Here is a 25,713-nt window from a genome sequence, read left to right on the forward strand (position 1 = left end):
TATGAAATGTAACCATTAATCTTAAACATACTAATTGGTTGTTAAAGGAAACTATACTCAACCTGGTGTCTATAGCACCTTAGAAAATTCCTTCACTTCATTGTTAGTAAGAACTTTGAGTCTGTGCCTGACTATTTTTCCTTAAGGCCTGATTGAATTAAATAAATCAGTGGCTCTAATATGTCATTTACAAAATAATGGCATATGAGAGATTTTATTTGTCATTAAACATACACACACACACACACACACACACACACAGTGATAATCAGACATTGAAGCAGAGGGTAGCAAAGCAAAGCAGAGAGAGTGAACTGACCTCAGATAAATTACATGTGTTCTGGTTCAATCTTCAATCTTTGCCAGTCCTAGTACCTGGCTTGCCCATATAAAAGATGCAAACATGTATAACATACACCTCATTTTTACAAAGAAATTTTTCTAGGGAAAAATATTCAAGTACTTTTAAAATCACTTTAAAGTGATTTTACAAGGGGAAAACATTTCTCATTTGTTTGAGAAAATATAGTATATTTTATACTAGAACTCTAATTTCAGAAAAATGAAAAAGGTATAAAACAGTCAAAAGAAATTTGTTGATAGCAGTAAATATCAGTACAGTTTGGGTTATACTAGCAAAATCTTTTTTTTGTTGTTCTGAATATATATAAAAAAAATTTTACATCATACAATATGTCACATAATACGTTGGATCATAGTAACACAATCACACGGTATTTGTCCTTTTGTTTTTGTATTGCTTTGTTCAACGTAATGTCCTCCAGGTTCATCCTTGTTGTCATATAGCAAAATCTTTAAATTGAAATTTTTAGTGGAATAACCCAGACAGCCTTGAGCAGCTATGTGGCTCATGTGGCTTCTTGTTTTTGTTACAAGTACAAATTGGGTATGAAAACTTTATCTTTTGATGCCATGTTTTTATAAGATGGGACCCTAGACACAGGATAATTTTTGGCTACATAGTAGGAGGGATGGGGAGATAGAGAATGCCTCTTATACTCTGGCAAATAGGGTATACCAAATGGAACATGAGACACTCCCCTTCCCTTTTCCTTAAGAGCCAAGGAAGAATAATGGTAACTTGACTTGGATAAAGTAATGGATGCCCAAGGAAAGGCAACCGATTAACTCCCAGGACAGTCTCCTTTGTTTCTATATTCACCTCTCACTTACTGTGTCAATGGAAAGACATGGGGGTGAGGGACACTGTTTTGGCTTCCTGGCTGCCAAAGCAAATACCATGCAATGGGCTGGCTTAAACAATGGGAATTTATTGGCTCATGGTTTTGAAGCAAGGAGAAGTCCAAAATGAAGGCATCACTAAGGCAATCCTTTCTCCTGGAGGACTGTGGTTCTGGAGCTGGCTGCCAGGGATCCTTGTTTCTTGGCTTTTCTGTCATATGGCAATGCACATGGCAGCCTCTCCTGGCTTCTCTCTCCTCTTCCATGGTTCCATTGACTTTGAGCTTCAGGCTGCTCCCTCTGGCTTTCTCCTTGTGACCTTCTCTATAAGGCCTTCAGTAAGATGATTAAGACCCATCCCAATTCAGCTGGGCCATATCTTAACTGAAGTAACCCCATCAAAAGGTCCTATTACAAGAGTCCACACCCATAGAAATAGGAATGGATTAAGTTTAAGAATATGTTTTTCTGGGGTACACAGCTCCAAACCAGAAGAGGCATCAACTCACTTTTTATCTGGTGTCTCTTCATAAACTCAGCAAGAATCAGATTGCAGCTCTGGTGTGAAGCAGCAGCAGTGGGCAGGTTATAGGTAGTAAAAAAACTTTCCTGCAGATACAGTACATCAACTGAGTGGAGGATACAAAATTAGAATCTTAGCCTCTCTGGCACTAAAGTTTGTACTTACTTGTAGGGCAGAAAAGAGTAAAACTACTTACAGATAAAAAGACAAAATCCTCTACCTTCCTTCAGTCTCCTGGGGCTCTCTAACTTCTCAACATATCATATTCTACACAATACATTTAACTACCAAGGCTACAGAACACTCAAGCACTATGTTGTTTTCCAAAATGACTATGACCTTGAGAAACAAATGGTGCATTTTCACTCTGAACATAATTTCATCTCAACCTGTACATTGCTAAGTGAAAATGTTTGTTTCATGAAGACAAGAATGAGATTACATCCTTACCAAAAAATTAATTTGCAATTTTCCTTCCTTATGGAAATTTTCCTTCCTTCTGGCTATCCAATATACAATACAGGTAATTCTTCCATCCATCCTAACTCTTCAGTTATTCACATTGTTACAAGTGTTACATGGGTATTTGTCTTATTTCTTTGGCACACTCAAAACTCATAACAGTTACTACTCTCCCAAGCCCCTTGAAAGAATTATGGTGTGCCTTGTCAGTAGTGCCAAATGCTTTATATAAGAGACATTCATTAGTTTGTGGGACTTTTAAAGCCTTGTTTTCCTAATTATGCTGGGCCATATATTTTTCACCCCTAAATAAGTTAAACACTGGATAAATTCAGCATTCTGTTCATTGCAATTCTCTTTTAGCAGGTCCTTTTTTTTATAAATTTACAAATTGTCTATAGTTGTTTTTGTGCTACAACAGCAGAGTTGAGTAGTTGTGATATTGGCTATGGGTGGGGGGCTGTTCATCTCTTCATAGATAACCTGAGCTGTATGTGTCCTGAGCTATGCATGTGGGACAGTGAGAACTGCAGCCCTGCCCTTAGTAACCATGACAACAACTCCAGTCCCAGAAAAACTGTTTAGCAATGCAAACTCTATAAATTTTAAATATTCAGGGAGAATACAAACCAAATGTGTTAAAAGCTTACGTGGAAAGTATGAAGTCCATGCTAAAAGTTTGCATGGAATGTATGAAGTCCATGCTAAAAGCTTACCTAGGATGTGGAAGATATATATTAATTCAAGCTTATTGAGCACTGAAACAAAGAACCATTAGGCCCTTCCTCTGTATAAAAGAACTCGAAAATCTTGTTTGGGGCTTGGATTTTGAATGAGAAGCTCCAAGCTTGGCCAGTCATAAATAAATCTTTTTTTCCTTCCCAAAATTATTCCTGAGTCCTGGCCTTTCTATACACAAATAATTGAACCTCTCTTGACTTCTACAACATTTTTGGGAGCTCGTCCAGGATTTGCAAATGAAGGCCAGAGAAGGTAGCATTTCACAACCCCTTCTGGATCCCCAAGGAAGCCGGGAGGACTCAGGTGAACCCCAATCTGGGTGCCCCTGGATTATATTTAATCCAGAAAATATGTGGGCTCCACTGGAATCTTCCCAATGAAAATCAAGGGAAATGGAGGTCTGAAAAATAATTCTGGGAGTGAAAAAGACTCCAGACATGGAAAAAGGTAAGACTCCCCAGGGAGCATAGTCAGGAAAAACCCTAGCTTTAATTGCTAGGGAGGGAGCCTGATCACCTCCCAGGATGCCCCATTACCTCCAGAAATTTGGCGGGAAGCTGTCTCCTCCAGGTCTGAAAGGAAGGAAAAAAAAGGAAAAAGCCTTGTGTTTGGGTTTGTTTAACTGCATATTAGTATCTGGTTTTGGTCTTGTCTCCACTGAGGTAGTGAAGGCTTGATTATAATGAAAAAGGATGTTTATAGGTTCAAGCCCTAACATCCTGGAAATTGGTCTCAATTTTGAAAAACTTGGTTACAGGAAAATGAATCAGCTTTCTAGTGAAGCTTGGTCTGGTGTAAAGTTAAACAGCGAAAAGTCCTAGTCAGAATCTTTTGTTATAGTGCTGAATTGCAAATGAATTTGATTTATAGACAACAAGCATAAGCAGAAATACTGTTCAGATGTTAATGCTTAGTGTTCACTCTTTCTAAAGTTTGTAATGGCTGTGGGGGCAGCTATGCCAAAGAAAACATATAGAGAAATTGTAAGTCAGATTAATAAGTTTTGTGCTTCTGTCTGTGCCAGCTCAATGCTAGTGTTAGAATTGTGTAATTATGTAAAGTGGTTAAATTTGGTTAAGCTGAAACCCTCCTTTGCCATTGTCAAAGGAGTAAATTGATTGTAGTTTATAAGGCAAAACCATGGCATCAATGTGTGTGCACATGCTCTGCTGTCTTGCCTCTCTGGGTCCACCCCATTTGCTGGAACTCAGGGATTGTCTGTGTCTGTGTCTGCACCACGCACCCCAGTATATTGGAGCTGGCCCAGTCAGGGTGACTGATGGAGCCAGTGACTTGAATCATAGCCCTGCCAGGACAGGGGGTCCCTGGGAAAGGCACCAAATTTTAAAAGTTCTTTCAAGCCATTTTAGTAGCCTGGAATGTGCTACTATCACCTTATCTCCCCTTCTCCCTTTAGAAGGATGCATAACAAAAGTGGAAAGCTGGAAAGGGGGAGAAGCTTGCCCCTTTCCAGTGAATCCACGCCTTCTATTGGTAAGCCACATTCCTATCAAATCACTGATCAACCTGGAAGGGGGGAGGAAAGGAAGATCTCTCTCTTTGTAAGTCTATGTAAAAATACTTTGAAATATTTTAAAGCTATAAACTTGTCTAAAGAAAGGAGGCTATTGTTTGAAAACAATAAACCTCTAATCACTTGATAGCCCTTTTAATGGTTTGGTTAGGAGCAGTCAGCAGTTAAGGGACACAAGATACTGCAGAGAGGAAAGCATCATAGGGTTGTTACTTATAAGGTTCTTATAACTTAATTAATAAAGGTGGTCCAATTCATCTTAAGGTAAAAACATACTAAGAACTGTAGCTAAAAATTAGAATCATTGTATAAGTACCCTTATGTATGTGTGTGTGTGTGTGTGTGCATATGCCTTACTAAGCAACTCCCATTGTTCAGACCAGGCTGTCTCAGAAAAAATAAGTAAAAGCTACCCAGGTTCTTTCTAGTCTAAAAAGAAGCCCAAATGCTTGCCAGGTTCCCTCCAAATAGCAATTTTGTCAGGCATTGCCACCACCTCAACCCCACTCCCAACCCCATTGCCTGCATTAGTACCTGGTACATAATAAGCTCTCAATAAATAAACCGATGTGTTTAAAACCTCACAGGGAAATTACTATAAAGTGCGGTCACCCCTCGGGCTGAAGTGTGGTTTGCTGGCCTGGCAGGGGAGCGGCCGCGGTGGGCCTAATTCCGCTGCCCCCATAATAGGGTGGTTGGTCGGGCCCACCGCCACCCCTGAAGGAAGCTCGGCATGGGCGCAGAGTGCCCTCGGGTCTCCCCTTCTCGGCAGCCATGCTTCCGCGGCCGCCCCTCCTCCCAGATGGCGCCACCCGATGCCTTGTGGGGCGGCACCCTTCTTCTTCCTTCTCCCTGTGCAGGCGCAGGGCAGAAAATTCCAGTCTGCCCTTTTCCCCTCCCCCAACAGCAGCAACAGCCAGGTGTGGGCGGAAAAATCCAGCCCGCCCTTTTCCCCTCCCCCGACAGCAGCAACAGCCAGGTGTGGGCGGAAAAATCCAGCCCGCCCTTTTCCCTTCCCCCGACAGCAGCAACAGCCAGGTGTGGGCGGGAAACTCAAGTCTGCCCTCCACCCCAGCAACAGCAGCCACCAATCCCTAAACCCTGCCCCTTCCCTCAGCAACAGCGACAGCCAATCCCTAACCACCACCCCTCCCCCGTCCAGTACCGCCCACTGACCTTTCGCCGGCAACCAATCAGAACAGGGCGTGGCTTCGACCAATCAGCCTTCCCCAGCCCCTATAAAACTGTTGCCTCTCCCTCAGTAAAGTGGACTTGCGTGTTTACCTTGTCTCCGCGGTAGTTCTTCTGCCGTGCGCCCTCCAGTCCTGAGAGCCCCCGACAAGGGCCTGGCCTCCCTTGTCCCCAGTTTGTCGCCTGCTTCTCCGGGCGACCCGTTCGTCGCCTGCTTCTCCGGGCGACCCCTTCGTCGCCGGCTTCGCCGGGCGACCCCTTCGTCGCCGGCTTCGCCGGGCGACCCCGTCAGCCGAACCGCGCAACCCCTTGTGAGACCGATCCCTCGTCTGCTGCCGGACCGACCCCTCGTCCCAAGCGGGACCGACCCCTCGTCCCAAGTGGGACCAACCCCTCGTCCAGAGCTGGACCGACCCCTCGTCCGCAGCCAGACCCCACCTCTACCGACCGAGCAAGCCGCCGCAGCTGGCGCCCAACGTGGGGCAGAGCAACCCCACCGCCACCGACTGAGCAAGCCGCCGCAGCTGGCGCCCAACGTGGGGCAAGGCAACCCCACCACAGCCTCACTCCATAACCTGGCGGCCCCCCCCTCCTCTCTTCTCACCGTGGGACTTCTCTCGTGCAACATTGCTGCTACCTGAGCCTTGGCTACCTCATACGATCCACGGCGGTCTGGGAGAATCGCTGGATGGCTTTCTCCTTCCATGTCGGGGGCTTATACCGACCCGCTATGATTAAGAGGAGCCTTGGATTTCTCGGGAGCGCGCGCTTGCACGTCTGAAGTAATCCTACCACAGCCCTACGCCCTCCTCTCTTCTCACCTTGGGACTTCTCTCGTGCAACACTGCTGCTACCTGAGCCTTGGCTACCTCATATGATCCACGGCGGTCTGGGAGAATCGCTGGATGGCTTTCTCCTTCCATGTCGGGGGCTTATACCGACCCGCTATGATTAAGAGGAGCCTTGGATTTCTCGGGAGCACGCGCTTGCACGTCTGAAGTAACCCTACCACAGCCCTACGCCCTCCTCTTTTCTCACCCCTATCTTTTCACTCTGCATTGCTGCTCCTGAACCTTGGTGACCTCATATGATCCACGGCGGTCTGGGAGAATCGCTGGATGGCTTTCTCCTTCCATGTCGGGGGCTTATACCGACCCGCTATGATTAAGAGGAGCCAATAAAACTCTCAGGAGCGCGTGCCTGAGCACCTCCACCCCTGCCTTCACCTCTGCCTCCTCCCCTTCACGCTTGCTCCCCTTTGCCTTGCTCCACTGCTCGTCGTCCCGCCCTCCCCTCGTCGGGGCCTTCTCTTGGCCCGCGACCACCGTCGGAGCCCCACCGGCTCCGACCCCTCGTCTCACCGTGCACCTCGGCTCCCATCGCCGCGCTCTCAAGATTGGGCTGCCCCATGTCGGCCCGCCCCATTAACATCGGCCTCTCTCGCGCCCGTGGAGACTTTGGCCTTCTTGCTGTCCTCGCCTACGTCTCCACCACTCCCGACGCTGCCGCCACCACCGCCGCTGGTGCCCTGGCGTGACTTCTCCTCACCGCTGCGATCCTCCAGACCATCACACAGTCTGCCTCTGCCACTCTTCGCCACCAAGAAGAGATCAACCACCTGTAACGCGCTATCATCCTGGACTTTTAACAAGCAGATGGACCTTATAGCCACCGAGATCAACAAGAATTGGACATTGGCCACCCTTGCTTGCAACGGCAAGATACTGCCCCCCAAATTGTACATTTGTATCCCCATCATACTCACCTCCCTCTTCAGCCCCGCTTCCCTCATTGCTTACTGCCTCTTGGGCCTCGGCTACTTGTTGCTGCTGCCATCCTGGCCCTTATTTGAAAAGAAGGGGGAAATGCGGTCACCCCTCGGGCTGAAGTGTGGTTTGCTGGCCTGGCAGGGGAGCGGCCGCGGTGGGCCTAATTCCGCTGCCCCCATAATAGGGTGGTTGGTCGGGCCCACCGCCACCCCTGAAGGAAGCTCGGCATGGGCGCAGAGTGCCCTCGGGTCTCCCCTTCTCGGCAGCCATGCTTCCGCGGCCGCCCCTCCTCCCAGATGGCGCCACCCGATGCCTTGTGGGGCGGCACCCTTCTTCTTCCTTCTCCCTGTGCAGGCGCAGGGCAGAAAATTCCAGTCTGCCCTTTTCCCCTCCCCCGACAGCAGCAACAGCCAGGTGTGGGCGGAAAAATCCAGCCCGCCCTTTTCCCCTCCCCCGACAGCAGCAACAGCCAGGTGTGGGCGGAAAAATCCAGCCCGCCCTTTTCCCTTCCCCTGACAGCAGCAACAGCCAGGCGTGGGCGGGAAACTCAAGTCTGCCCTCCACCCCAGCAACAGCAGCCACCAATCCCTAAACCCTGCCCCTTCCCCCAGCAACAGCGACAGCCAATCCCTAACCACCACCCCTCCCCCGTCCAGTACCGCCCACTGACCTTTCGCCGGCAACCAATCAGAACAGGGCGTGCCTTCGACCAATCAGCCTTCCCCAGCCCCTATAAAACTGTTGCCTCTCCCTCAGTAAAGTGGACTTGCGTGTTTACCTTGTCTCCGCGGTAGTTCTTCTGCCGTGCGCCCTCCAGTCCTGAGAGCCCCCGACAAGGGCCTGGCCTCCCTTGTCCCCAGTTTGTCGCCTGCTTCTCCGGGCGACCCGTTCGTCGCCTGCTTCTCCGGGCAACCCCTTCGTCGCCGGCTTCGCCGGGCGACCCCTTCGTCGCCGGCTTCGCCGGGCGACCCTGTCAGCCGAACCGCGCAACCCCTTGTGAGACCGATCCCTCGTCTGCTGCCGGACCGACCCCTCGTCCCAAGCGGGACCGACCCCTCGTCCCAAGTGGGACCAACCCCTCGTCCAGAGCTGGACCGACCCCTCGTCCGCAGCCAGACCCCACCTCTACCGACCGAGCAAGCCTCCACAATAAAGCATTTCCTCTACTTGTTGTCTTAGCTCATTCATGTGTGTATGTGTGTATATGTATATCATCTATACTAATGTAATGTTACCTGTCATATTAGAGGGTTTATGGCTGTGTTCACCAGTGGTTGAACTGCAAATATAAAAATAGTCCTTAATCTTTTTTACTCCATGTTTGTAACTCTTTAATTATAAACAGAGAAGTAAAAAAGGAGGTTTAAATAACAAATAAATCTTTTTTTTCCTTCCCAAAATTATTACTGAGTCCTGGCCTTTCTATATGCAAATAATTGAACCTCTCTCAGCTTCTACAACAGTTGGAACAGAGATTGTATGGCCAGCAAAGCCTAAAATATTTACTATATGGCCTTTTACAGGAAAAGTTTTCCAGCTCCTAGGTTAAACAATCTGTGGTCTAATAATACCATAAATTTATGCATCCATTTAAAATTATTTATAAGATTATTTGCTAGCTTTCAGAAGTGTTTAATGTATCCAATGAGATATACATATTAAACAACAGTGTACCAAATTGTGACATCATTTTTGTGCATTTTAATTATATATAAAATAGAAATGAAAAGAAGACTGGCAGAATATGTTCCAAACTGTTAATGGTTTTTAATCTCTGAGTGATGGAATTACAAGTATTTTAGTTGTCTAGCTACCAATATTTAGTATTTTAGGGCTCATAACCTAAAAAGAGAATAAAATAAACATGACTTCTTCATTTTTTACCAAAAGCAAGTTAGTCATTTTCACCTTGATCAACAGGATAATTACAAGTATAAATCTCCCATTCTGACTCCCAAATTGCCTTTAAATAAATTCCAGGCAATCTTATGCCCTAAAATTCCATTACAGTGTTATTACTGAAGGAGTAATAGTGTTTATTAGATTTTTAAAATGCCCTACTGACCATTGAAGGTCTTTTCCCTTCCTCAAGTAACTCTTAAATTTTAAAAAGCTATTGTCCATCATGATTACTAGAAATTAGTCACAGATCATAAATATCTCCTACTTTTTACAGTGGTTCTTTATTTTTTAGGAAATTAAAATGGAAAAAAATGAATAAACTGCCCTTGAACTACTTTAAAGCATCTTATTTTGGTTTCTATATAGCCTGGAGAGGTAGTTAAAGGATTGTTGAGACCAGTAGTTGTTGCGTTTTTTGCAAACCAAGAACTCAATAAAGCTTAATTCTAATCTTGTATTGCCCAGCAAACTATACCACTGAATGGGCAAAATCCCTTCTGCTGAGATTTTTCCCTCTCAGTCTGAATCACACTTAAATACATATGGTACTCTTGTTATAGTAAAACTGCTCTTACATCCAATTTTCCCCAAGAGTAAAATCCCAGTTTTAAAGCACTCCTTAGTAATTTTGAGTTTGTGACCCAAATTATCTAAAGAGATTTGCAGCATAAAAACTAAAGAATATGTGAATGGAAGTTCAAATTGGTTGCAAGAATCAATAACAATCTCAAGTGGAATTGTTCTAAGGGAAATCATGAAAAACAGATTTTACTGCTTTGGCTCCCTAGTCTTGACATCTGTGAAGTTCTCCAGACCTGGCTGAGATTTCTGTTCTTAATTTTTGTCTATTTTCTGCCTTAAAGAGGCCTCTCTGAACACCACCATCACTCATGGTCTGCAGATGATAAGTGTTTTCTTCCCTTTCTCAGCTATCTAGGCACTTTATTCATCTGACTGTTATTATATTATTCTTTTTTTCATGGCCTTTGTGTAAACATATTTCTTTCCTACTAAGTAATTTAAGGCTATAAAACCTCCTTTACAAACTTCTAAAAGACTTGCACAGAGTACTTTCTTAAAAATGTTGGGGATGATCAGTACAACACCGTGAGATGCTTCAGGGCTCCATCTGCCATACTGACAAAAGCTTTGAACAACCAGCAAGAACTGGCAGAAGCATCTTTCTAAAAGTTCCAGAAAACAGCTAGAGAATTGCAGTATCAAGATGAGCATCAAATCAAGAAAAAAAGCTACTTAAAGCAGTAGGATCTCGTGATGCCTTTGCTGGCCCCTCCCTATCTCTTCACCAGTTCTGTATGTAGACAGTGTGGATCCCTGGTCCTGGTTTTAGAGGAAGCAAATGGCCCCTTATGCACATGCTAGGAGTGTGTGTGTCTGGCCCAGTCTGTCTGGTAGTGGCCTGAGAGACTTGCTGTTCCAGAATTTGCCCCATATGTAGAAGGCAGCTCACAGAGTGTTTCTATAGAACACTAACGGAGAGCAGTCAAATGGTGCTGTCTAGGGCAAGACATTGCTGGCTGTAGGACATACAGTGCAATACCCAGATCTGTGAAGAAACTTTACAAAAATGTGGACATTTATTTCCACATAAATAGGGGAATTCCTAGGGCCACATGTGCAACCCCCAAACAAGAAACATGTGACATGCACACAGAGTCAGGGAGGCCCCTACACTTTGGCCAGGAGCTATTCTCCAAATTCATTGTGTGGATAAACCCTGAAGACAGCATTTATAGGGGCTAATCAGCAAAGATGTTTTCTTTTTTTTCTTTCTTCTTCTTTCTTTATTTTTTATTAGCTCCTGGCATTCAAAGAAAGATATGTCATAACTTTGGATAAATACCAGCAAGCTTAAGGAACAAAGTCTAAATTCCAGTGGTAATACACTAAAATACCAAAATACCCAGAGTACAACAAGAGATGATAAAACATACAAAGAAACAGGAAGCAATGGCATAAGCAAAGGAGAAAATTAAAGCAACAGAAACTGTCAGTGAAGAGATCAGACCTGGGACATTCCAGACCAAGACTTTTTCTCACACCTTATACAAAAATCAACTCAAGATGGATCAAAGATCTAAATATGAGAGCCAAGACCATAAAAACCTTGGAAAATAATGTAAGGAAGCATCTACAGGACCTTGTAACATGAAATGGCTTCATGAATTTCACACCCAAAGCACAAGCAGCAAAAGAAAAAATAGATAAATGGGTTCTCCTCAAAATTAAAGCATTTTGCACCTCTAAGGAGTTTGTCAAGAAAGTGAAAAGACAGCCTACCCGATGGGGGAAAATATATAGTAGCCATATATCTGGTAGGCGACTAATATCCTGTATATATTAAGAAATCCTATATCTCAAAAATAAAAAGATAAGCAGCTCATTCAAAAAATGGGCAAGAGATTTGAACAGACACTTCTCCAAAGAAATACAAATGGTTAAAAAGCACATGAAAAGATGCTCACCATTACTAGCTATTAGGGAAATGCAAATCAAAATTACAGTGAGATACCATCTTATACCCATTAGACTGGTGGCTATTTTAAAAACAGAGGATTACAAGTGTTGAAGAGGATGCAGAGGAAATGGGAACCCTCATCCATGCTGGTGGGAATGCAGAAAGATCCAGCCATTCTGGAGTACAGTTGGGCAGCTTCTCAAAAAACTAGCTATAGATTTGCCATATGACCCAGGAATTCCACTGCTGGGTATATACCCAGAAGAACTGAAAACAAGGACACAAACAGATACATGCACACCAATGTTCATAGCAGCATTATTCACTATTGCCAAAAGTTGGAATCAACCCAAATGCCCATCAGAAGAAGAATGGATAAACAAAATGTGGTATATATATACAATGGAATACTACTCAGCTGTAAGAATGAATACATTTCTAACACATGGGATAACATGAATAAATTTTGAGGACCTTATGTTGAGTGAAGCAATCCGGGAATTGAGGGACAATTACTACATGACCTCTCTGATATGAAATAAGCAAATCAATCTGTTTCAGAGAGCTAGAGACTGGAAGATAGGCTTACAGGAAATGGGGAGGAGAAGAAGGTTGGGAGTTGATGCCTACATGGGTGAAATCTATGATAAAGTGGAGTTAAGTAGTTGTGCAGTGAAAGGGATAAGATGGAGGCATAAGAATACTATTGGGTTGGGCTATGTAGGCTTGAGGGGTGCTAGGGTTGGAATGATGGGTCAGATTGTCCATGGAATTGAGGGGAGGGTTTGGGGGGAGCAGGTGAACATGGGAGATTGTCAGGTATGTGGTTGAAACTATAAGGTTGAGAAAACTCTTTAGAAAATATAATAAGAAAGAGTTACTGGTTTGAGGAGTTTGGCAGGGGGCATGTGGCACAGGGTACATCTGGGGCAGCCTTCTAGGGAGTGTGTGAGTGCTTGTCTTGTCATATTGGGTTATATCAGTGGGTAGAGACAAATACAATGAGTGAGAAGGTATTGTACCCTCATTCTGGGGAGGCCTGATGTACTCAAGCAGAGGAGAGGGTGTCTCTCCAGAGCATGGGTGGCCCCCAATGGGGGAGGACAGACTAGAGTGTCAAGCCCTCAGCGTTGCAAATATCTTGTCCTTCAAGCAGTGAAGCTTGGTTGTCACTGTGGGCCCTGAGGGGACAGGGAGAGAGGAATAGAATAGTTACGAGAGGGGGTAACAACTGAGGAGTAATGAAGTGTCCCACAAGATTGTGCATCAATGGATATAAGGCACATTAAATTTCACCAAAAATTTATAAAAGTGTAAGTCTAAAATGTAAACCATAATGTAAGCCATAAAGGAACCATGGTTAGGAGCTACGTTTCAATATCTGTGCATCAGCTGTAGGAAATATAACATCCACATGTAAAAAGATCATTGCTGGGAAGGGGGAAAAGGGTTTTTTGCTGGGTATATGAGAGTCCCCTATATTGTATATGTGATTTTACTGTGATCTTAAACTTTTAGAAGAAAAAATTAAAAAATTTTTTAAAAAGGATGTAGACCCTGAAGAAGGAATGGAAGAGATTTCCTTGCCACTGTACATGCAAGGCAACACCTATTACTGTGAAGAAAGGCAAAACATCAAAAACAAAGTTCTGTGATATTTTTCATTTTTTAATACCCCAATTTATTTTTTACTTTTAGTTTTTCTAAATTAGTATGTATTCTATTACTAATCTTTAAGCCTGTCAATACTATTTCTTTTTCCTACTAATTGAATTTAGCAATATATTAGGCTTCATTTTTGACAAAAATTGAGATAACAAAGGGGTTAAATTATGGCAGGGAGGAGCACTGATATGGGGTGTCATTGATGGGGGATGCATGGGTGGGAGAGAGTTCTCCAGGGCATGCACATAGGTATATAGATATGTTCAGATGTTCATTGGGTATTATCATAGTGGATAGAGTTACACATGACAACTGAGGGAATGCTGAGTTCCCATCCTAGGGAGCTCTGTCACATTCCCCAATGGAACAGCAACAATCCGCCAAGTGCAAGGGCAAAGACTAGTGAAAAAGGGTGGTCCAGTGATGAGCCCTTGGTACTGATGACTATACCTATGAGCCTGTGTGCTTGAAATTTCAACTAGGCCTAGAGCTGCAGGGTGCCTAAGAGTTACCTCCTGAGAATCTCCATGTTGCTCAAATGTGGCCACTCTCTAAGCCAAACTCAGCATGTAAATGCATTAACTTCCCCCCAGCATGGGACATGACTCCTGGGGATGAGCCTCCTGGTGCCAAGGGATTATTACCAAGTACCAGCTGGTGATGCAACTAGAAAAAGACCTTGAATAAAAGGGGGAAATGGTAAAGACAAATGAGTTTATATGGCTAAGAGACTCCAAAATGAGTTGGGAGGTCATCAGAGGAATCACGCTTACACATATCTGAGCAGGATCCCAGAGACAGCCAAAGTAGATACAACCCAAGCTATGAGTGCTTCTGAGAGCTACAGAGACACAAAGGTTCTACCATCATGACAGATGACTCTGGAGTTCATTGTCTTGACAGTGGAACCTACTTTGGAGTTTGTGCTCCTGATTGTAAAGGAGTTGGACTCAGATGTGACCTCTCTACACATGCCTCTTCTGACACTTTTACTGAACCTGTGACTGGCATGACTGGCACTGGGGTTTGTGTATGCTCAGGAGACTTGAATCTCTGAACTGTCCATGTGTCAGCTGGGCCATGAGATTTGAAACATCTACTCTCTGGTTTGTTGGACTTACCCAGGTCAGCTGATGGGGAGGTAAGAATGGTCAACCACCACACCAGGGAACCAAGAGTGTCTACAATTGCAAGCTGGAGAATCACATTCATCAGTCATGAGGGATCTGAGCCCCCTCTCAAATTAGAGTTGGAATGGATGTCACCATCCCAAGAACCACAGAATGGAGGAATAAAATATGGATTAGAGTGGACTTACTGGTATTCTACTATAGAAGTACTCTGACTCTAGCAATGGAAGAAATTGTATCATTTATGTGGAGATAGTGGCCACAGGAGTTGCTGAGGGCAGGAAGAGGGAAGAAGAGGTGTGATATGGGGGCATTTTCAGGACTTGGAGTTCTTGTGAATGATATTCCAGGGACAGATGCAGGACCTTATATATCCTGCCATAACCCACTGAATGGACTGGGGGAGAGTGTAAACTATAATCCATGTGGTGTAGCACTGCTCCAAAATGTATTCATGATGAAAGAGGTTGTTGATGTGGGAGGAGTGGAGTGGGGTAGGGTGTGCAGTATGTGGGAACTCATATTTGTTAATATATCATTTTTTGTGATCTATGCATCTTTAAACAGAAAAGACAATTAATAAAAACATTTTAAAGAAGCAAAAAAAATGGTACTAATGATGCTCAAAGAGCTACAGGAAAATATTAGAAAAGAATTAAAGGAAATCAGGAATATGATAGTTGAACACAAAAAGAATATCAATAGATAATTGGAAATTATGAAAAGGAAAGAATATGTGAGGATTGTTTTATGAGATCTCAACTCAATTCCATAAGGTCTATATGTCCTACCTTGTGCCATTACCACATTGTTTTGATTGCTGCAGCTTTGTAAGAAGTTTTAAGATCAGGAAGTCCTCCAACTATGTTCTTCTTCTTCAAAATGGTTTGGCTCTCAAGGACCCTTACCCTTCCAAATAAATTCGATGATTTCCTTTTCCATCTCTGCTGATAAGTTTGTTGGAATTTTTATTAGAATTGTGTTGACTCTGTAAATTACTTGGGTAGAATTGACATCTTAACAACATTTAGCCTTCCAATCCAAGGCATGGAAATAAATGCCCTTCCATTTATTTAGTTTTTCTTTGATCTCTTTTGACAATATTTGACAATATTTTGTAGTTTTTCATGATGTAGTTCTTTACATCCTTCGTTAGATTTATTCCTGGATATTTGATTCTTTTAGTTTGTATTGTAAATGGAATTTTTTCTTGATTTATTTTTCTGATGGTTCCATCTTAGTGTATAGAAATAGTACTGGTTTGTGGGTGTTGATCTTGTACTCTGCCACTTTGTTGAATTTGTGTATATTCTCTAGGAACTGTGTTTTGGATTTTTCAGCATTTTCTGTATATAAGATCATTTGATCACCAAATAGGAAAAGTTTTACTTATTTCTTCCCAATTATGGTGCCTTTTATTTATTTTTCTTGCCCAACTGCACTGGAAAGGACTTCCAGTACAATGTTGAATACCATAGTGGCAGCAGGCATACTTTTTTTATTCCTGATCTGAGAAGGAAACTTTCAGTCTTTCACAATTAAGTACGATGTTAGCTGTGGGTTTGTCATATATGCCCTTTATCACGTTGAAGAAGTTTCCTTTCTATTCTTACTTTTCCAAGTGTTTTCCCAAGAAGGAGTGCTGGATTTTGTCAAATGCCTTTTATGCATCAGTTGAGATGATCATGTGGTTTTCCCCCCTTCATTCTGTTAATGTGGTGTATTATATTAATTGATATTCTTATATTGAACCATACTTGCATAACTGGGATAAATCCTACTTGATCATGGTGTATAATTCTTTTCATGTGCTGTTGGATTTAGTTTGCTAGTATTCTCTTAAGGATTTATCTATATTCATAAGTGATATTGATCTATAATTTTCTTTTCCTGTCGTGTCTTCATCTGGCTTTAATATGAGGGTGATGTTGGCCTCATAAAACAAATTAGGGAGTGTTCCTTTCCCTTGCATTTTTTGGAAGAGTTTAAGCAGGATTGGTGGTAATTCTTGGAGTGTTTGGTAACATTCCCCTGTGAAGCCATCTGGTCCCAGGCTTTTCTTTGTTGAGAGATTTTTTATGATTCATTCAATCTCTTTACTAGTTCTTGATTTGTAGAGATTTTGTTTCTTCTTGAGTCAGTGTAGTTAACGGTGTGTTTTTAGGAATTTATCCATTTCATCCAGGTGACCAAATTTGTTAGCATACAGTTGTTCATGGTAACCTCTCATAGTCCTTTTTTTTAAATTACAGTGGGGTCAATAGTAAAGTCCTCCTTTTCATTTCTTATTTCAGTCATTTATGTCTTTTGACTTTTTTCATCACTCTAGCTAAAGGTTTGTCAAGCATATCGATCTTTTCAAAGAACTGAGTTTTGGTTTTGTTGATTCTCTATATTGGCTCTTTATTCTCTATCTCCACTCCAATATTTGTTATTTCCATTCTTCTGCATGTTTGAGGTTTATTTTGCTTCTTTTTCTAGTTCTTCCAGGTTTGAGGTTAGGTCTCTGATTTTAAAACTTTCTTCTTTTTTAATATAAGCATTTAGAGCTATAAATTTCCCTCTCAGCACTGCCTGTGTTATGCATCCCATAAGTTTAGGTATGTTGTATTTTCATTTCCTTCAAGAAATTTCTTAATTTCCCTTGTGACTTCCTCTTAATCCATTTGTTGTATAAGAGTATGTTGTTTAATTTCCACATTTTTGTGAGTTTTCCATTTCCCCCTTTATTATTGATTTCTAGCTAGCTTCATTCCATTGTGGCCAGAAAAGATAAAACTATATGATTTCAATATTTTTTAATTTATTGAGACTTATTTTGTGACTCAATGTATGGTCTATCCTGGAGAATGATCCATGGGCACTCAAGAAAAATGTTCATTCTGTTGTTATGTAGGGCTCTATATATACATATCTGTTAGGTGTAGTTGATGTAGAATAATGTTCTAGTCTTGTATTTCCTTATTGATCTTCTTTCTAGATGTTCTAAACATTATTGATTGTGGTGTATTAACATCTCCTATCATTAATATAGAAACACTTATTTTCCCCTTCAAATCTGTCAGTATTTGCTTCATGTATTTGGGGGTGCTGCTATTGGTGCATATATATTTATAATTGTTACATATTCTTGTAGAACTGACCCCTTTAGCAGTATATAATGACCATCTTTGTCTCTCATAACAGTTTTTAGCTTAAAAACTATTTTATCTGATTATCCAGCTTTTTTTGGGATACTACTTGCATGGCATTTCCACCCCCCACCCCCCCATCCTTTCATTTTCAACCTACTTATGTTTTTTAATTTAAGGTGACTCTTCTTTGCAGGCTGCATATTGTTGGGTCATGCTTTTTTATCCATTCTGCCAATCTTGTTTATTGAATGGAGAGTTTAATCAATTTATATTTAATGTAACTACTAATAACACACAACTTCCTGCTGTTATTTTATTAGTCTTTTTTGTGTCTTACACCTTATTTGTCCCTCCATTCTTCCTTTAATGCCTACTTTCGTGTTTGTTTTTTTGCAGTATATCATATTGAGTTTTTTCTCATTTCTTTCTGTATATATTTTCCATATATTTTCCTTATTGTTACCATGGGGTTAAAATTTAACATCCTAAATATAATAACAGTCATATTTGATTTGGTACCAACTTGACTTTAATAGCATACACATACACTGTTCTTATTTCCCTCCATTCCCCCACCATTTTTGTATTGGTTACAAATTATTTATTTGTTCACTGTATGTCCCAAACCATATTTTTATCACCACTTTTATGCATTTCCCTTTTAGCACCTGATGGATGTAAGCAGCTGAGTTACAAACCAAAAAAATATAACACAATAGAACTGGGCATTTATAATTAACCACATTTACCAGGGGCCTTGTTTCTTTATGCCACATTGAACCACTGTATAGTGTCCTTTCATTCCAGTCTGAAGAACTCCCTTTAGCATTGCTTGTAGGGTAGGTCTAATGATAATGAACTCCCTCAGCTTTTACTTATCTGGGAATGTCTAAATGGCTCCCTAATTTTAGAAAGACAGTTGAGCCAGATATAAACTTCTTGGTTGGCAATTGTTTTCTCTCAGCACTTTAGGTAATTCAACCCACTTGCTTCTTGCCTCCATGGTTTCTGATGAGAAATCACCATTTAATCTAATTGGGACTTCCTGATTCATCATGTTTCTCTTGGAATTCTCAGTACTTTCCCATTGCCCTTGCATTTGACAGTTTGATCAATATGTGGTAGGATGTATTTCTTTTCAAGTTTATCTTATCTGATATTCTCTGGGTTTTTTGGATGTGCATATTCATGTCTTTTGCTAAGTTTGGGGAGTTTTCTGTCATCATTTCTTAGAATATTCCTTCTACTCCTTTCTCTTTCTTCTTGGACTCCCGTAATTTTACATTGATATGCTTGATGGTGTCCCACAAGTCTCTTAGGCTATTTTCACATTTATAATTCTTTTTTCTTTCTGCACCTCATCCTGATGCATATTAATTGTCTTGACTTTGAGTTCATTCTTTTTTTAAGATATTGACTTTTTAAAAATTTCTCTCCCTTCCCCCCTCCCCACCCCCCAGTTGTCTGCTGTGTCCATTTGCTGTGTGTTCTTCTGTGATCGCTTCTATCCTTATCAGCGGGGCACTGGGAATCTGTGTTTCTTTTTGTTGCATCATTTTATTGTTGTGTCAGCTCTCCATGTTTGTGGTGCCATTCTTGGGCAGGCTGCACTTTCTTTCATGCTGGGTGGCTCTCCTTACGGGGCGCACTCCTTGCGTGGGGGGCTCCCCTACATGGGGGACATTCCTGTGTGGCATGGCACTCCTTGCACGCATCAGCACTGCGCATGGGCCAGCTCCACACGGGTCAGGGAGGCCCGGGGCTTGAACCGCAGACCTCCCATGTGGAATGCCCTATCCATTGGACCAAGTCCACTTTCCTCACTGATTCTTTATTCTGCCAGATCCAATCTGCTGTTAAGAGCCTCCCTGGGCTGGGTAGCAGACTTGGCCCAATGGATAGGGTGTCCACCTACCACATGGGAGGTCCGTGGTTCAAACCCCGGCCCTCCTTGACCCATGTGCAGTGCTGATGTGCGCAATGAGTGCCATGCCAAGCAGGGGTATCCCCCATGTAGGGGAGCCCCACATGCGAGGAATGTGACCTGTAAGGAGAGCCGCCCAGCGCGAAAGAAAATGCAGTCTGCCCAAGAATGGCGCACATACAGGGAGAGCTGACACAACAATAAGATGATGCAACAAAAAGAAAAACAGATTCTCAGTGCCTCCGATAAGAAGAACATACAGTGAATGGACACAGAGAGCAGACAACTGGGGCGGGGGGGATGGGGAAAGAAGTAAATAAAAAATAAATGTTTAAAAAAAAAAAAAGACCCTCTCTGGGAATTTTTCATTTCTGTTATTGTGGCCTTTAGCTCCAGTAGTTCTGTTCCATTCATTTTTTTTCTTCATTAGAGAAGTTGTGAGTTTACAAAACAATCATTCATAACATACATTGCCCCATCACTAACACCTTGCATTGTTGTGGAACATTTGTTACAAATGATGAAGGAACACCATCAAAATATTACTAACTATAGCCCATATCTTACATTTTGTGTATTTTATCCACAAACCACTCTATTAACACCATGTTAATACATGTATTGTATTATTTGTTATAGTTCATGAGATAATGTTCTCGTATTTGTACTGATAACCACAATCCATCATCAACCACAGGGTTCACTGTGCTACACAGTTTTATGACTTGTGTAATCCATCCAAAGTGCACACTCATTTTCATCATAGAGTTGTGCTGTCATTCACCTCAGTCACTTTTAGAATGTTTTCATTACTTCAAAAGGAAAAAGCCCATACCTCCTTATACCACACTATTGTTGACTCTTAGAATATAATATCTTCTTTGCCATTGATGTGACAATATTATAGTATTACTGTTATCTATTGTCTATTAAGTTACATTAGTTGTATTTTCCCATCTATCACCATATTCTTAACACCTTGTAATAGAAGAACATTCTTGTACATCTTGTATTTCTTTATTGAGATTCTAATATTGTTCATTATTTTCCTTATATCCTTTATTTCTTTCTCTGTATTTCTCTTCATCTCCCTGAGCATATTGAAAATCATTGTCTAAAATTGTCCAATATGTGCATAGACTGGTTTACTTCATTGATGTTTTTATGGGTTTTTATTATCTTCCTTTGGATAGGCAATCAATTCCTGTTTCTTTGACTTGTAGTGTTTTGTTGTACACTGTACATTTCAATATTTTTAAATGTGAACTCTGGAATTTATTCCCTGAGATGTCTGTTTCTTGAGTTTGTAACCAGCTAGTGATATAACAGAGATTTTCTTGAGTGTCAGGTGCTAACAAAAGCAAGTAAATCTAAATAAGCAAGCAAACACCTTTTACCATCTTTGCAAATTACCTTTTTATTGGCTGGTGCTCGCCATCAGAGTTCAGCCCTCCTTACAGAAGGTCAGCCCAAGGCAAATATAAAGTGCAGGGTCATCTTTGTCTTTTCTGGGCCTGTGTCTTTTCCCGGGATTGTGCTTGCTAGTAAAGTTAGGAGTTCCCTGTTTACAAGTGTTTTAATGCCCCTCTACTTCTCAGGAAACAGATCTTCACCTCTCCAGGGTCTTCCATTATGGGATTTAAAGTAGGTAAGTCTTTGCCCCAGGCAAAGGGGCCTCAATTTTTAATACATTGCTTTCATTGACTCAAGTTGCTTTTGCCTAGAGGGCAAATTCTAGGATGCGAGGCGCACCAGAGAGGGGTTTCCAAGTTGGTTTTTCCTAGCAGAAACAAAGCCAGGGACCCACAAAGAAGTACCAGCCAGCTCCAAACTGCCCTGATGAAGGAATGTGGGAAGGCCATGAAGGGCGACAGGAGCTTCTTCCATGGCTCCCCAAGGCTGCACTTTCTTGACCTGAATCCTGTCCAACCAATGCAGTCCTTCAACTGTCCTCAACTCTAAAACAGCATACCTTCTTTAAGCCATCTCCCCCACCTTTGTCCAGGGCAGGTTGAAACAATGGCCATCTTCAGAGCTGGACGCTCAGTGACTCAAAAGAGCTAACCAAAAGCAGTGATCAGCAATTGTCCCCCACCCCCAATCTTGGGAAAGTGGATTTTTATATCCTCTTTTGGTATCAGCAAGGTACTTCAGGGGCTGAACCTCACTGCTCTCTCCAGCAAGAGTAGTGGCTGGGTGATGGTAACCACTGACTGGGAGAGAGCAATTTACTGATTTACTGGCATTTACTGCAATTTACCAATCTCTTGCTCTTGCTCTTCCCTGGATGCTGTAAAGTGTTCTACTGGACTCTGGAGTTTCAAAATAGTTGATTCAGGCAGGTCCTGCCTGTTTAATAGATGTTCTGATGGAGGGACTGATTGTTACCACTCTGCCATCTTCCCACAATTCCCTCTCTCTTGGTTTTATCTTTAGACCATGTTTTCCAGTCATCACTATGGATTTAATCCCTAAAAATGTTAATATACAATTTACTAAAGATATTCCAATAGAGATAGAGGGTTTAACAAATCAATTACCAATGAACAAATAGAGGAGGTAATTAAAGAATTCTGATACAAAAGAGTGTCAGGTCCTACTGTCTTCACAGGGCATTTCTACTAAACATTTAGACTGGATAATTCCACTGCTGTGTAAACAATTCCAGGATATAAAAAATAAACAAAACTTCCACACTAATTTTATAAGTCAAAGTAGTGATCTGAGGACTAGACAAATACTGCACACCCCCCAAAAAAAACTACAGACCAATTCTTCTTATGAATATTAAATATCTTAAATAAAATTAGCAATCAGAATCCAAAAGCAAAGTTTAAAAAATTATACATCATAACCAATGACGTTTATTCTAGGAATAAAGAATGTTTCAATATTAGAGAACCCTGTAACATAATTTATCATATTAATAGGGCTAAGGAGAAAAACTATATTATCATCTCCATAGATAAACAACATTTAATGAATTTTAACAGTCATTCATGTTAAAAACACTGAATAGAAGAGTTTGATGGATTCTTCCTATCCCTAAAAAATATATATGTGTGTGTGTGTGTATGTATACACACATAAACACACACCACAACATATTAGATATATTCTCAGGTCAGGAATAAGGCAAGGATGCCCACTATCTCCAAAACTGCTCAACATTTGTGTTGGAGGTATTAACCAATACATACAAATATACAGAGAAAGCAATTGAAGTTTAAGAATTAAAAAGGAAGATGGTTCCCCCCAGCCTCCCTGGTGCCGAGGGATTACTATCAAGCATCAGCTGATGATGTAACTAGAAAAAGACCTTGAATAAAAAGGTCAACTAAGACCAGTAGAATACCTCAGCCCACATGTAATATCAGGTGTTAAAAACTACTTTTTGACCTTGAATAAAGGGGAAATGGAAAGGACAAATGAGTTTATACGGTTATGAGTCTCCAAAAAAGTGTTGGGAGGCAATCAGAGGGGTCACACTTATGCATGCCTCAGCAGGGTCCCAGAGACAGTCAAAGTATATACAACCCCAGGTACTGGTGCTCTTAAGGGCTACAGAGACACACAGGTTCTATGGTCTTGGCAGATGACTCTGGAGTTGAGTGTCATGTTAGTTGGCCCTACTTGGGAGTTGGTGTTCCTGAGTGTGAGGGAGTTGGACTCAGATGTGACCTTTCTACACATGCCTCTTCTGTCACTTTTACTTGACCTGTGGTTGGTGCTGGGGTTGATGTGTACTCAGGAGACCTGAATCTCTGGACTGTCCATGTGATGACCAGGCCCTTAGCCTCAGCAGACTTGCAACTCCTACCCTCTGGTTTATTGGACTTACCCCGGCCAGCTAACAGGGAAGTAAAGAAGGTCAACCACCACACCAGGGAGCCAAGAGTACCTACAACTGCAAGCAAGAGAATTGCATCCATCATCCATATGGAATTTAAGCCCCCTCTTGATATAGAGGTGGAGGGGACATCACCATCCCAGGGTCCACAGGATGGAGGAATAGAGTATGGATTAGAGTGGACTTACTGATATTCTACTATGGAACTATTATGATTAGTAATGGAAGAAATTGTAGCATTGATGTGGAGAAAGTGGTCATGGTAGCTGCTGCAGGTAGGGAGAAGGAAGAAGAGATATGATGTGGGGGTATTTTCAGGACTTGGAGTTGTCTGAGTGGTACTGCAGGGACAGATGCTGGACATTGTATGCCCTGCCATGGCCCACTGGGTGGACGGGGGGAGAGTGTAAACTACAATGTAAACCATTATCCAAGTGGTTTGCAGCAGTGCTCCAAAATGTATTCACCAAATGCAGTGAATGTGCCACAATGATGAAAGAGGTTGTTGATTTGGTTGAAGTGGGTTGAGTGGGGTGGGGATATACGGGAACCACTTATGTTTTTTGAATGTAACATTTAAAAAATAATAAAGAGAGAAAAAAAAGGAAGATGGAAAACCACCTCAATTTGCAGATGATATGATTTATGTATTTGGGAAAACAATGAAAAAAAAACAATGAAAATCAGAGGAAAAAATTACTGGAAACTAAAATTGTATGTTATAAAATCAATACAAGTATCAATAACTTTTATCATTACAAACAAAACCCAGTTAGAAGATTAAACAGAACCTTAATGAAAGAAAGAATAAAACATTCTGGAAAGATACAATAATAGATTGGAAGACTTGGAAAGATATACCATGTTCTTGAATAGGAAAACACATTACTAAGATGCTAGCTCTGTCTAAATTAATAAATTAATTCAGCACAATATCAATAAAAATATAACAATGTATTTTATTGGACCTTGAAGAATTAAAGTTCATTTGCAAGAACAAACAAGGAAATATAAAAGCAGAACTCTTAGAGAATAATAAGGAAGAGTCAAGCATCTAAATGCATAAAACTTTTATAATTAAAACAGTTTGATACAAGGACTTAAGTAGAAGACAGGTCAACAAAAGAGAAAAAGAAAAATCAGAAATAGACAATAGCATATAAAAATTAAGTGTCAATCACAGTATCTCAATTAGTAGGGGAAAGATGGATTTTCTAAGTGTTGTTGGAATAACATGGAAAGAACTAAAACTCAATCCATTTGGACAACCAGCAAGATGGCAGTAGAGTAAGGAGGTCCTAAAGTCAGTTCCTGATACAGGGGAGAGAGTAATCAACCAGAGTTATCTAAAGCATCTGTTTGGGGGCTCCAGAGGACCAGAAGAGCATCCTGCAACATTCTTGAAAGAATGGATGGAGAAGACTGACTGTCTGCAGAGAAGATTCGTAAGTAGAGCACTCCACGGCATGCCCTTGGAGGCACAAGCAACCTCAGGAGCTATTTCGTGGCTAGAATTGGAAGCTCCACTTCCCAAAAACAGAGGAGGAAGAGATGGTTGGGCACCAACTTCAGCCACTGGTTAGTAAATTTGGAGGGCTAAAGTATAATACTAAGAACAGTTAAAGTTTTAAACTGCCCAAGTCAGAAAGAAGCTGGTAGCTGCCATTTTGACTCTGCTCCCAGCATGAAGGGAAGCTGGGCTGACTGAAAGTCACAGTGACAATATAGATTGATTTCTTTCACCCAGATTAGCTTGCAGCCCTAGCCTTGGCTTCATCCCCACCTCTAGCAGGGAGGAAGCTGGTGGGCCCTGCAAAAGCCTATCCAGGTAACCTCAGGTATATTTGGCTGGCATTGACTGAATAATAAGAAGTCTACTGGAGCAAATGCAGTCATCTTGAATCTGCACTTCATAGACTGCTGACCACATCAGCAGCTCCATTCCCACCCCAGGCAGGGGAGTAAGGGGTGTGAAGTTTCATCAGTCTCTTTGGGCAGATACAGTCTAGGCCAGCATGACTAGGATTATTCCATACAACTGTGGCTCTGTCCCTACCTCTGGAAAAGGAGAAAGTTAGGAGAAGCATCACTGGCCCCTGGGGCAATGAGGGCAGCTTGAGCCTCCACAGCTTACAGCACCAACTACAACCTTGGCTCCTACTACACAATCAGCAAGGGAGAAAAGGGAGGAAGCCCTAATCTAAAG

This window comes from Dasypus novemcinctus, chromosome 17, assembly GCF_030445035.2.
Source record: "Dasypus novemcinctus isolate mDasNov1 chromosome 17, mDasNov1.1.hap2, whole genome shotgun sequence".
Lineage (NCBI taxonomy): Eukaryota > Metazoa > Chordata > Mammalia > Cingulata > Dasypodidae > Dasypus > Dasypus novemcinctus.